Here is a 13637-nt window from a genome sequence, read left to right on the forward strand (position 1 = left end):
CATCCAATTGCCTGCCAGGTGGTAGGCAAGCCAGTCTTGAATCTTCATCTTACTTCCTGCATTCTCAGACCACTCCTGATTTCACCTGTGTTATTCCAGGTGCCCGCTCAAAGCATGTATGTATCTCATCAAGAATGGGTCCGGGGGGGTGGGGGCGGCGCCTGGGTGGCTCAGTCGTTAAGCGTCTGCCTTCGGCTCAGGTCATGATCCCAGGGTCCTGGGATTGAGCCCCATGTCAGGCTCCCTGCTCGGCGGGAAGCCTGCTTCTCCCTCTTCCACTCCCCCTGCTGGTGTTCTCCTCTTGCTGTGTCTCTCTCTGTCAAATAAATAAAATCTTAAAAAAAAAAAAAAAAAGAATGGGTTCAGGGAAATGCTTCGTATAGAAAATGGGAAGGGGACTAGGAGTGATAGCTGTCATGTCGCACTACGAGTCTGACCTGGAGTGAAGGAGAGAAGGAAGGAACACTAGGTGTCATGTAGTCTAAGGAAAGTTCAGGGAGCCCAGTGGGGAGTCCTCAAGCCAATGTGAGCCATCAGAGGATTCCTTAGTGTTTATACAGCAGCAGCCCATGAGAAGTGTGGCCTAGGCACAAACAGGGATGAATTTTACAATATTTCAAAATATGATAGCTCAGGTCCTCACTCAATTATGCTCCTGGTAGCTGGTGGCCTGGGAGGCAATTCTCATGACCACTAAAATCAGTGAACTTGAAGAAAGATCATTAGAAATTATACATTCTGGAAAAGGAAGGGAAATAAGATTACAAATCATGAACAATACAAATGAACATTACAAATAATAAGCAAATAATGGTACATTTTAAGTGATCTGACCCAAGTGCAAACTGAGTCTCAGAACGAGAAGAGGAGAATGCAACCAAAAATGAATTAAAGAAAACATAGTTGAAATTTCCAGAAATTTGTGGAAATAACTTACTTACCCAAGAAGCTCAACACATTCCAGGCAAGATAAATAAATAAATACAAGAAAAGCACAACTAAGTACATCATAGTCCAACTAACAAAAACTAAAAGAGATATCAAAAGAGAAAAACATTTTGTGTAGAGGATCAATGATATATGATGGTGTTTCATCATGGAAATGGTATTTTACAAGAAAACAATAGAGGCCAGAAGACGTGGGAAAACATTTTTAAGGATTTATGTATTTATTTATTTATTTGAGCGAGAGAGAGAGAGAGAGAGAGAGAGCGCACAGCAGGGAGGGGCAGAGAGAGAGGGAGAGAGAAAGTTAATCAGACTCCATGCTGAGTATGAAGCCAGATGAGGGAGCCCGATGTGGGAGCCCAATGTGGGACTCATCACATGACCCTGAGATCACAACCTGCACCAAAACCAAGAGTCAGAAGGCTAACTGACCGCACCACCCAGGTGCCCCAATGGGAAAACATTTTGAAAGTGCATCTGGAAAATTTTTGAACATGACCATATGCTAAACCATAAAACAAGCCTCATGAAATGTCAAAAATATTGAAATTTCACAGAGTATGTTTCCTGGCCACAATGGAATTAAAGAATAGAAAGGAGAAAGTAAAACTGTGTTTATTTACAAATGATACGATGGTTTATACAGAAACATCAAAATGAATGTACAAAGAACTAGAAGGTTTAATATGTGAATTTAACAAGGTCATAGAATATAAGTGTAATATACAAAAATCAATCATATTTCTATTTACCAACAAATAATTAGAAAATGAAATTTTAAAATACCATTTACAATAGCATGAAAAATGAACTACTTAAGATTAAATTTACAAAAATTGTGTAAGACTTCTACAGTGATAAATACAAACATTGATAGACTTCTACAGTGATAAATACAAACATTGATAAGAGATATTAAAGAAAATCTCGGGGCGCCTGGGTGGCTCAGTTGGTTAAGCGTCTGCCTTCTTCTCAGGTCCTGATCCCAAGGTCCTGAGATCAAGCCCCGTGTGGGGCTCCTTGCTCAGTGGGGAGTCTGCTTCTCCCTCTGCCTGCCACTCCCCTGCATGTGCTTGCACTCTCTCTCTGTCAAATAAATAAATAAAATCTTAAAAAAAAAAGAAAATCTAAATAAGTGGAAGGTTATATCATGATCATGGATTAGAAAATACATATAATTAGATTAATAGTCTTCCAATAGTGATCTTTGAATTCAACACAACTCCAGTAAAAATCCTAACGGGCTTTTTTTTCTAGAAATTGCCAAGCCGATTCCAAAAAATTTTCTGGAAATGTAAAATACCTACACTAACAATCTCGAAAAAGAAGAAAGCTGGAAGCCTCATCACAGGACTGTTTAAAGCTGTACTAATTCCAACGCTGTGGTAATGATGTAATGATCAATAAATAGATAAAGGGAACCGAAACTGAAAGCTAAGAAATAGCCCTACACGGATACAGTCAGTTGATTTGCGACATAGTAGCCAAGGTAATTTGAAGTGAAAAGTAAAGCCTTTTTTAAAAATGGTGCTGCACGAATTCTAGCTGCTTTGTCCTCCCTGTCTGTTCAATTCACTAAGACTTCTGGGGTATGTCTGGATTCCTGCTGTGTGCACCAAGCCTGGAAACTGCCTCAGGTGACCTGGGACAACCTGAGGGTTCACCTGATTGTTTCCTTTCTCCCAGAGGCCACAGGCCTGTGCTGCCAGTTGCCTAATGTCTGAAAGCAGGTATTAAAGACATTTTTGTCCAGTTTTCTTATTATGGGAGAAGGTAAATCCAGACCCGGTTACTCCCTTAGAGTGGAAACAGAAGCTAATGTGCACTTTTAAAGGAGTTTCTGTCTGCTGTGTGAAAAATAGATTGTCACGGAGCAAAAATGGAAGAAAGGAAAACAGAGTCCATTTGGGAAGTATCTGTAGCAGTCCAAGAGAGAAATGAAGGTGCTTAAATCAGTGTGACAGGGGAACCTGGGTGGCTCAGTCAGTTAAGTGTCAGACTGGTGATTTCCGCTCAGGTCATGATCTCACAGTTCCCGAGATTGAGCCCCACACTGGGCTCCTGCTCAGCGGGGATTGGCCTGGAATTCTCTCTCCCTCTCCCTCCACCCCGCCCCCCTCTAAAATAAGTAAATAAAATCTTCAAAAACAAATCAGTGTGACAGCCACAGAAAGGGGACCAGTCCGCTGCTCAGTGCATTGCGGAGAACTGGCAGTACCTACTGATAGGTTGGATATGGGGCAGCGAGGAGAGGATAGACATGGGACATTAAGAGTAATCGAAGTTTTTGGCCTGAAAAACTGCCCGAATGCCATTTACTGAGAAGAGAAGATAGGGTATGAGAAGATTCAGAGTTTTTTTGTTTTGTTTTGTTTTGTTTTTGATGGAGGGGGCGGCAAGGAAGCAGAGTCGAAAACTTCCATTCTTTGTCTGGGAGTATAAAAAAGGAAAATTCAGGAATGGATTTTTAAAATATATTTTTCTTGGGGCATCTGGCTGGCTCAGTCAGGGGAGCATGCGACTCTTGATCTCAGGGTTGTGAGTTCAAGCCCCACGTTGGGTGTGGAGCCTACTTGAAAAAAAAATTAAAATTTTTCCATACATTTTTATTGCATATTATATGTCTCTCTTCTCTAGACCATGAGCTTTTTGAAGAGAGAGTCATTGTCTTATTATTCTGATGTCACATACAATGCACACCATAGTCCTTTAATGTGTGTATTTGTGTGTGAAACTGGGGGATCTGATCGACTTGGTGTCCGAGGTGGAGGAGCTGAGCATTCTGGGTTACAGGAGGGGGTAATACTGAATCCCTGGAGAAGATCTAGAACACTCTACTATTCATTCCTGGAAACCAACGTAGCCCAGTAAGGATAAAAAATGTGTATGAAATCATAAATACTGTGTGTTTATATAACCTTAGATGGAAATAATCAGAGAAGATGCCTTGTGATTTTGATATCATTTGTTTCCATGAAGAATAAAAATCCTTCTTTGAATTGAAAACACAGAGGTGAAGAGGAGAATGGGCTCAAGTATGTGTCTAATAACACGCCAACAGATCTAAATACACTGCTTAAAAGCTAGTCTTTCTCGGCTGAGTGCTATAGTTTATAACATAGCTCCCACAGAGCTTTTCATGGTCATAGATGGCTTTATTTTTATAATCTTTAGCTGCAGTGTTAAAAATGCCAAATCGACGCTGCATTCTGTGGGGGTGGTTGGGAGGAGAAAGGTAACCCTAAATGGCAATAAAGGTCCTGCTGCCTAAAACTTTTGCTGTATTGAAATGTTCATCATTAGACTCACTATTTAGGTTAAAGTATGGCCTTAAAAAATAGCCATTAAAATTTGTTAAATGTCTTATTGTGTGAGTTAGCACAGTAAATAGGGAAAATGTATGCAGTGGTTAAAAGCCATTGCGTACTGTAGACCCTCCTTGACTTACCAGCCTAGTGATCCTGGATAAGAGAGGCTTAACTTCTCTAAGCCTCAATGTATTCATCTATGAAATGGGACTAATAATATCATCACAATAGGTTGTCAGAAGTATTAAATCAATAATGAATGTAAAGTTCCTCTGGAACAGTTCTTGGTTAGCTAAGAAAGAGCAGAGTATAATGAAATAAGACCCTTTGGACAGGTACATTTTGATGTGGTGGAAGGGACTGCCAAAGCCTGAAGCATAGGGAGCCATCATAGAAGGAAGGAAAGGGTCTTGACTAAGAATGTTAGTGAACAGAGGGCATCACAGGGATTCTCAGAGGCACTGGGAACACTCCAGAAGGAAGGAGGGACAAAATCACCAATAGAAGCTTGGAAGCTGGTGCCAAAAAACCCCATGGCTACTTGACAGTTTTACTTCGGACAGACCCAAGTAAATATTTACCGAATCTTAACAGAGGACAAAGAGTTCTTAAGTTTGGAAACAAGGGAAGAAATCATATACACAAAGTTAATTATGTTTGACTACAAAAAAAAAAAACTTCCCTACTTTAAAAACATTTAAAGAATTTTTAAATGAGTAGAAGCTTCATCGACAGAAGTTATTTTTAAAGATCCCACTGAAGGCCTTCCTGGTAAAGATAGTAGTTATAGGCAGCGATCTGCTTTTGCTCCTCCTCACAACCCTACTAAAACAAGAGCGAAGGGATTGTCATAAAGGCAGAGCCTCACCAGGATGGATAGAAAAGAGAAAGGAGATGATAGAAGCAAGAGTTTGAAGCTACAAAACAGATAGGGTGATACATGGCTTAGCAAACCCCCCAAAATAGAATCATAAGTCAGCAGCCCAGAAAGCTGACATTCGTCCTAATTTATACTGTAGGATCTCCGGTGGGTTCAGGCCGGGCAGCCTCTGGCACCTGCGGAGGCAAGGAAGTGGAATGAGAAGAGCTGGAAAGAGGACAGCTGGTTGAGAGTCTATTAAGTACCTGGACCCCAGGTCTCCTCTGACTCCGTAGCTGGGCCATCGGGGAGACCTTGTGAGAATGGGGGTTTATTCTTGGGAGGGATGAGCACAGATGCCACCAGGTATAATTGCAAGCGGGGCATATAGCACTGAAAACAGATCCTGAGACGCCTTGGCCCCTTCTCCCAATCAGCGGCTGGCCTCCTTGTTTGTATGAAGGGAGATCAGAAAAGTTTTCTTTAAGGACTTTGACCAGCCCAATAAACCAGAACTAAATAGACTGACTGCAGAGGTCCCCGACTACCCCACTGTGAAGCGTTCCCTTTTCCCCTCCCTGCTCAGAGCCAGCAAGCAGCTTTTTAGTTCCTTACTCTTGAGGAAATGAAAACAACTACACACCCGAGGGAAGTCTCCAATATGGAAGATAGAAACCAAAGAAATAAGCAGAAAAAAAAAAAGCAACTCGGAGGAAGCAGACCATGCGAGAGAAAAGAACACTTTTTAAAAGGAATGCTGCCATTAATATTCTGAGATAAGAAAAGATATCGCCAATGAAACAAGAGTAGGATACTGTTTTAGCAGGGTGCAGAGGTCCCTCGAAGGAAAAAGAAAATCTCTGAAAACTAAAAACATGATAGCAAAACTAAAAACTCAATGAAAGGGTTGAAAGAAAAAAATTAAGGAAATTTTCCAGTAAACAAGGTAAAAGACAGGCAGATGAAAAATGGTGAAAGTGGACAGAAACATTGGCAGTCCAGCCAGAAGTTCTAAAATCCAAATAATAGGAGTCCAGAAATAGAGAACAAAGAAAATGTAGGAGAGGGTGTTCAAAAACAAAAAATCGATAAAATTTCTCAGAACTGAAGCACATGCGTCTACAGATTAGAAGAGTCCATTGAGAGCACAGTACAGTGGATAAAAATAGGCCCACACCAAGACACATGTGATGGTTGATTTTATGCATCAGCTTGGCTAGGCTGCAGGATGTCCAAGTGTGGCGACCTTATCTTATATGCCTGATTTCCTAAACTTTGTAACCATTTTATTTTATTTTTATATAATTATATTCTGGAATAAATGTGGTTTTTGTTCCAATTAAGATGTTAGTGTATATATAGGGGAAAAAGTATGTTTGTTTGGTTTTTTTCCTCGGTTCAAGTTTAATAGAAACAAAAGACGAAACGTGATGCCCTGCTACTGTACATAACAGTTGACCTGCCCCATAACAGCTCAGGCCCTTCTCTCCAGAGGAAGAAAGGCTGGCCTCCCCAACCCCTGCAGAAAAGCCCTGTCCTGTCCCCATACCACATCTGCACAGTCTAAAGTCTTATGTTCTAAGCATGACAATAATACAAGAGAGATTTTGTTTTCATGGCCACCCACTGCAGCCCAGCCCTAAAACGACACGGCGCTCACTTCTGCTTAGAGAAGTATTCTTTGCTCTTCTGGACATCAGGCTTGATGGTATCACTGCCAGGCTTCCAGCCAGCTGGGCACACTTCCCCATGCTTGTCAGTAAACTGGAAGGCCTGAACCAGTCGCAGAGTCTCATCCACAGAGTGGCCTACAGGAAGGTCATTTACCATGATCTGCCTAAGGATACCTTTATCATCAATGATAAGGAGGCCCCTGAAGGAGATGCCTTCATCAGCCTTTAAAACTGCATAGTCCTGAGCAATGGTGCGCTTGGGGTCTGATACCAAGGGAATGTTCACGGGTCCCAGTCCTCCTTGGTTCTTGGGTGTGTTGATCCATGCCAGGTGACAGAAATGAGAATCCACAGAAGCACCAATCACTTGACAGTTGAGTTTCTTAAATTCTTCTGCCCTGTCACTGAAAGCAATGATCTCCGTGGAGCACACAAAGGTGAAGTCAAGAGGGTAAAAGAAGAACACAATGTATTTTCCTTTGTAGTCAGGCTGAGATCTTTGAACTGGCCATCTGGCATAACAGCCGTGGCTTTGAAGTTGGGGGCAGGATGCCCAATTTTGGCGTTTCCCGAAGACATCTTGCTATCAGCGGCTCTGAAAGCAAAAACGCCAAGACAAGGCAGGAGGAAGAAGCCAAAAAGTATGTTTTTTTAAAAGAGTCATCAAATTACAACTGAAGTATGGAAGCAATAAAATGATTATTATGCTTTCTCCTAAAAACAGCTGGTTATCACATTTTTAAAAATCACGAGCCTACTGACTGTGTCAAAATACAGAGACCTTCGGCATTTATTGTACTAAGAAGGACCTATTGTACCATATGGTACCTGAGTGGGTGACATCGATTTATATAATCCTGCGAGTGTTCTTTGCACATGTGTTAAGCATCAAGGTGAAGTGCTATTATTACCAAAGATAGCCAAATGAGGAGCCATAAGCTGTTGGAACCAGAAAGAGAACTGTGACATTCACTTTCATTTTGCATACAAGCTTGTTTTTTGGCAAGTACCTTTCTCACACGTAGGTTATTCTACCGCTAGATGGCAGCACAGTGGTGTTCTGGTGGTCTTTAAATTTCAAGTCAAGTCAGAACCAGGAAATTGGCTTGAGGAGGCCCCATGAGCCTGGCAGAATCTTCGAACTGAGGCTCGCTCATCCATCCATCCATCCATCCATCCATCCATCCATCCATCCATCCATCCACCCATCCATCCATCCACCCATACAACCATACATTCATTCATTCAACAAATACTCATTGCCTTTAAAAAGAACTCTTAATGATACAGTTGAATTTAAAACAATATTCCCCAAACCATATTTTAAAATAACTGAAGGAGACTAGACAGGAAAGAAACAGATTGAAGAGTGTTGCTCCTGCATGACTGGTGTAGATGGAGAAGTCCAAAAGTAGACAGTGCATGTTTTTATTTTATTTTTTTATTTTTTGTGGAAGAGAACTTTTTATCACTTTTATGTACAGAAAATTCAACAGCGTACACTTAGCGCAGTTTGGTGGCCAGTTCTTTAGCCTTTTTGCCTTTTCCAGCGTTGCGATGCGAGCCACCAACCTAGGACCCAGGATCTTGCCTCCTCAGTGATGGCGGATCTCATCATATCTTTCTTTGTAATTGGTCCTGATAGCTTCTACCAGCTTAGCCAGAACTCCTTTGTCTTCCAAGTGAACCTGTGTGAAGGCCACAGAGGTGCAGGTCCTCCTGTGGACCAGACGTCCCAACCTGGCCTTCCCTTGATAATGCAGTAGGGAGCCCCCATCTTACAACACAGAGCGGGCAGGAAGACAACCAGCTCAATGGGATCCACATCATGTGCAATCACTACCATCTGAGGCTTCTTGTTTTCCACCAAGGTGGTGACATATTAACCACCACTTGAAGGACAGGCGGCCTCTTGGTGGGGATATCTGCTTTGCCAGCAGCTTTCTTCTCAGCCTGGGCCAACAATCTCTGCTTCCTCTCTTACTTTGTCTCTGGTCTCTATCTGTGGGCAAGCATAAGCAGTTGAGTAGCTGTTTGGTGGTCCAAGGTCTGGGTGAACTGGTTAATCAGAGGAGTTACTTTTCGACGTTTATAGAGAATAGCCCTGTACCACTGCAGCCAGATGTAGCGATTCGACAAAGCGTGGAAGGTCCCTTTTGGGCTGGATGTCCTGTTCCTGTCTGATGCCAAAATTCTTGGGCCTTTTCTCCAACAGAAGATTGACCACCTTCTTGGCCTCTTGCTTCTTCAAGACAGCAGGAGCGTATGCTGCTTCCTTCCCCTTTGCCTTCTTTCCTTTTGGCATCTCCAAAGGCTGGAGGGGAGAGCAGCACTGCATGTTTTTAAACACAAGAAGTCAAGCACTAGGCTTGACTTAATGAGGGAGGCTTGGGAGCTATTTCTTGAGATCAGAAATCCCAAATAATTCAAGGTCAAAGCTTTGGAAAGGGAAGAAGTGAATAACCATCAGAGTGGGAATAAGGTGGTGTTGCCAAATCATGATTGCTATTCCTTGTGGATCTGGGCAGTTTTAGAGATCCATCTCACAAATACCTGCTGACAGGGGTGATTTGATACCAGCATACCAATTTTTAACTGCTATAATTTTCCTTCCACACCATCGGAGAAAAGCATTTCATTTCTTTGCTCACACATTTGCAGCTTGCGTACTTCGTTCCTGCTCTGCTTTTCCTAGCCTAAATTTCATCTACATCTGCCAGTTTTACCTTTACTACTAAGAGATCTTGGTATGACTACTCCAACACTAAGGAGAGAAGTGGGTTAGTCTCCCAATCCAACTTCTTTAATTCAAACTGTCCTTTCAAACACATACAAAAGGGCAAAATGTGGCATCCTCTAATGGTCAAAAGTGTGATTTTATTCTTCCTATATGTAGAGAAAACAACACGGAGAAGAGCTTTGTCCTCTAAAGCAATGACTTTTAAACCTTTTGGAATCTGACCTTCAATCAGAAATACATTTTACTTCACAGCTGTGCCAGCCCTGGAACTCTCTGCTCTCAAATCCATCCCTTGCTCTTCTCTTCCTCTGCCATGTTTCAAGGATGCTGATCTCAAGAGGCTGTATTTCCAAGGCTCCCAGGTTATGTTAACCGACTTCTGGCTGGGTGCCACTCACATGCAGCTCTAAGACTGGAGGGTGAGGGGAATGGGAAAGCGAGGGCGATTCCCTCTATCTTTCTCTGCCTTGAGTGCATCTTTGACAGTGGCTGGGTCTTCCAAAAAGGTCCTCCTTTGATTTCAGCTTCTGCTGGATGACTCCAGCTCTGGGACCCAGCAACACTGTCACCTCCCTTTGTCCCTCCAGTCAAAAGGGATTAGTGGTTTCTGCCATTGCTGATCTCTGGGTTGTCTCATCTTCCTCCATTGGCTTCTCAGCTTCTTCATTATTTGTTTAAGCAGTTTCCAGTTAAATTCCCTCCATTAAAAAACACAATGGCCATGATTTCCATTTTCCTGATATTTCATTATAGCACATACAGATGCATGAAACAGAAGCAAATGCTTCATTAACAATACTCCTTTCACTGTGTGCAAGGACTCTGATATTTCCTATTCTATTTCATCTTTTTTTTAGGTAGGCTCCATGCCCAGTGTGGAGCCCAACACAGGGCTTGACTCATGACTCTGAGATCAAGACCTGAGCTGAGATCAAGAGTCAGATACTTAACCGACTGAGCCATCCAGGTGCCCCTATTCTATTTCACTTTGCGAATCACAGCCCTCTAAATTGAATTCACAACTCACTGATGGGTTGTATCTCGCTAGTGGAGATTTGAAAAACACTGCTTTAGAGACCGTATTTATTTCTACTTTTTAAAAGTCTGGTTTACTGACTCATAATTTATGCACAGTAAATTCACCTTTTTAGGTGCACATCATAAGAAGTTTGAAAATTATATACAGAATATTTTCATCACCTCCAAAAGTTCCCTTGTTCCCCTTTGTAATTAACCCCTCTCTCCATCCCTAGCCCCTAGTAACCACCAATGTATTTTTTTTTGTTCTTGTAGTTTTATCTTTTCCAGAATGTCATATAAATAAAATCCTACAGTATAGAGTCTCCTGAATCTGGTTTCTTTCACTTAGCACAATACTTTTTAGATTAATTTGTGTTCTTGCATGTATAAGTAGTTCATTTCTTTTTATTGCCGAATGATATTCTTTTTTTTAAATTTCTTAATTGTTATGTTAATCACCACCGAATGATATTCTATTATCACATTAAAGCTTAAAGAATTCTTATTTTAGCCTAAAATGTATATTTTACTTCTGCTGTTTGTGTTGCAACCTCTTAGTCTGAAATCACGTAAAACTTCTGTGAAGGTCTTCATTGCTGGGCCCAGCAATGGAGGCGTGGGGATGGGAGATCATCACAGAACAGCCTCAATAATTTTCAAGTTCAAAGACAAGAGAGTAATAGCCTGAGCTCTGGAGTCTCACTCTCTTGTTTGAATTCTTCCTTTAACTCTTGCTACCTCCTGATCTTGAGCAAATTACTTAACCTCCCTTAAATTATAGTTTCCTCATCTGTAAAATAAGATGGTAGGAATGGTATGTGTTTCACTGAATCTTGTGGAGATAAAACAAAATGAGATAAAGTGCAATGACCGGTCCCTGTAAGTATAAGTAAATTAGTGTATGTCCTAGAAAAGCTGGCTATAATTTAGCCGGTCTAAAAAGCCAGGAGGGACAGTTTTTTTCAAGACCGACTCACTTCCTTTAAAACCCTGTCACTCATGTCTGATCATCTGGGAGCAGCAGTGCCATTGCCAACCAATGATTTGGCCTGATTCAGTCCATGAGGTCAGGAAGAAATGTCTGGGAAGCCCATATTTGGGGACTACCCATTGACTCTGGCACCTAATATCATTGTTAGTTGGTCATTGGACTCCAAATCAACTGACACAAAGTGGGACATGAAGTCTGCGTCTCCTCTATAATCTCTTCAATTCTTATTATGCTGGGTCTACAACACATGTCTTAAGGAGATGCAAACAGCAGGGTACAATGGGAAGAATTCCAGATTGAAAGCCAGAACACTTTGGCATTGGGTTGGACTTACCACTTCTTACCGATGTGATCTTGAACAAGTCACTCAGCATTTCTGTGCCCTGGTTTCTTCATCTGTAAATGGGTATATAATATGATTATTTCCCATAAGTCTTCCTGAATCAACTGTCACTTGCAATGATTTCAAAATTAAAATTTTGTTATTATTTTATATAAAAGTATATTTGATCATTCAAATGTGGCCATTCAGATTTGAATTACATGAACTTTTTGTGATATGATGAACATGAAGATTATTTCTGTGAAAGCATTTGTTATTGCTTCTGTAATAAAGACCGATTGAGTTTATAAAACACTGTTCCACTGGACCCAGTGTTTAATACTCACCAGGCATGCACATTCTAACAGCCTTTGTGTTCGTATAATGGACCAGTGAATACTATTTGCTGCTGAGGATTCAATCACATCCTACAAACAAAGATAGATTGTTTTGAATTAGTGTCTGCTGGGGAAAGATGTTCAATTGTTAAATTACTTTAACTATGTGTGAGTTTTAATTATCTGGAGCATACTGCTACTTTACAAATCATATTTCTCTGTAGAATGAAATCTTTATGAATTAGATAAACTAAATTATTGATACATTTCTATATATTTAAATCACACTTGCAGTATACATTGTCATTTTTAAAAAACACATTCTGGGACTTTCAGAAAGCCATTAAAATGTCACTGTCCTAAAAAAAGCAAAAAAGTACAATAACTGAGGCTTGTGTTTTCTGATAAATTTGTTAAGGGACATAGAAACTACTATGTATAACATCCATCCATCTATTCTATTTTTTTTTTTTTGAGAGAGAGAGTGTGTGCAAGCAGGGTGGGGAGTGGGGGGTGCTGGAGGGACAGAGGGAGAGGGAGAGAGAGAGAACCCCAAGCAGGCTTCACGCCCAGCAGGGAGCCCCATGCAGGGCTCGATCTCAAGAGCCTGAGATCATGACCTGAGCCAAAAATCAAGAGTCGGATGCTCAACTGACTGAGCCACGCAGGCGTCCCATCCATCTTTTCTATTGTAGAATATCTATTATACACTTGGAATTGTGTTGCCTAAGGAATGCAAAGATGAGTAAGAGTGAGAAGGTTACAATCTATTGAAAAAGTAAGGACACAAATAATTTATAATACAGTACAGGGGGTACTATAATTGAGATATTAACTCCTCAGTAAATATTTTTCAATAAATTTAGTGCCAGCATGTGTCAGATCCTATACTAGCTATTAAGAATAAGACTTAAGACTTTTTTAAAAAATTCAATTAATTAACATATAATGTATTATTTGGTTCAGGGGTACAGATCTGTGATTCATCAGTCTTATATAATACCCAGTGCTCATTACTACACATACCCTCCCCATTGTCCATCACCCAGTTACCCTATCCCTCCACACTCCTCCCCTCTAGCAACCCTCAGTTTGTTTCCTATAATTAAGAGTCTCTTATGGTTTGTCTCCCTCTCTGTTTTTGTCTTGTTTCATTTTTTCCTCTCTTTCCCTATGATCTCTGTTTTGTTCTTAAATTCCACATATCAGTTAGATCATATAATTGTCTTTTTCTGATTAACTTATTTTGCTTAGCCTAATACCCTCTAGTTCTATCCATGTCATTGCAAATGCCAAACTTTCGTTTTTGATGGCTGCATAATATTCCATTGTGTGTGTGTGTATTTATACACATATACACCACATCTTCTTTACCCATTCATCTGTTGATGGATATCTGGGCTCTTTCCATAGTTTGGCTATTGTGGACATTACTGCT

The 13637-nt window shown here is 40.9% G+C and overlaps 2 pseudogenes; both read right to left on the bottom strand.

Annotated features, from left to right (window-relative positions):
• Positions 1-6626: 6626 nt before the first annotated feature.
• Positions 6627-7381, bottom strand: LOC112835150 (peroxiredoxin-1 pseudogene; annotated as a pseudogene).
• A 910-nt stretch (positions 7382-8291) lies between these two features.
• On the bottom strand, positions 8292-9093 carry LOC112835019 (large ribosomal subunit protein eL8 pseudogene; annotated as a pseudogene).
• Between the last annotated feature and the right edge of the window lie 4544 nt (positions 9094-13637).

Source organism: Callorhinus ursinus, unplaced genomic scaffold (genome assembly GCF_003265705.2).
Source record: "Callorhinus ursinus isolate GAN/ISIS: 27379988/994484 unplaced genomic scaffold, GSC_fseal_2.0 scaffold11, whole genome shotgun sequence".
NCBI classification, from domain to species: domain Eukaryota; kingdom Metazoa; phylum Chordata; class Mammalia; order Carnivora; family Otariidae; genus Callorhinus; species Callorhinus ursinus.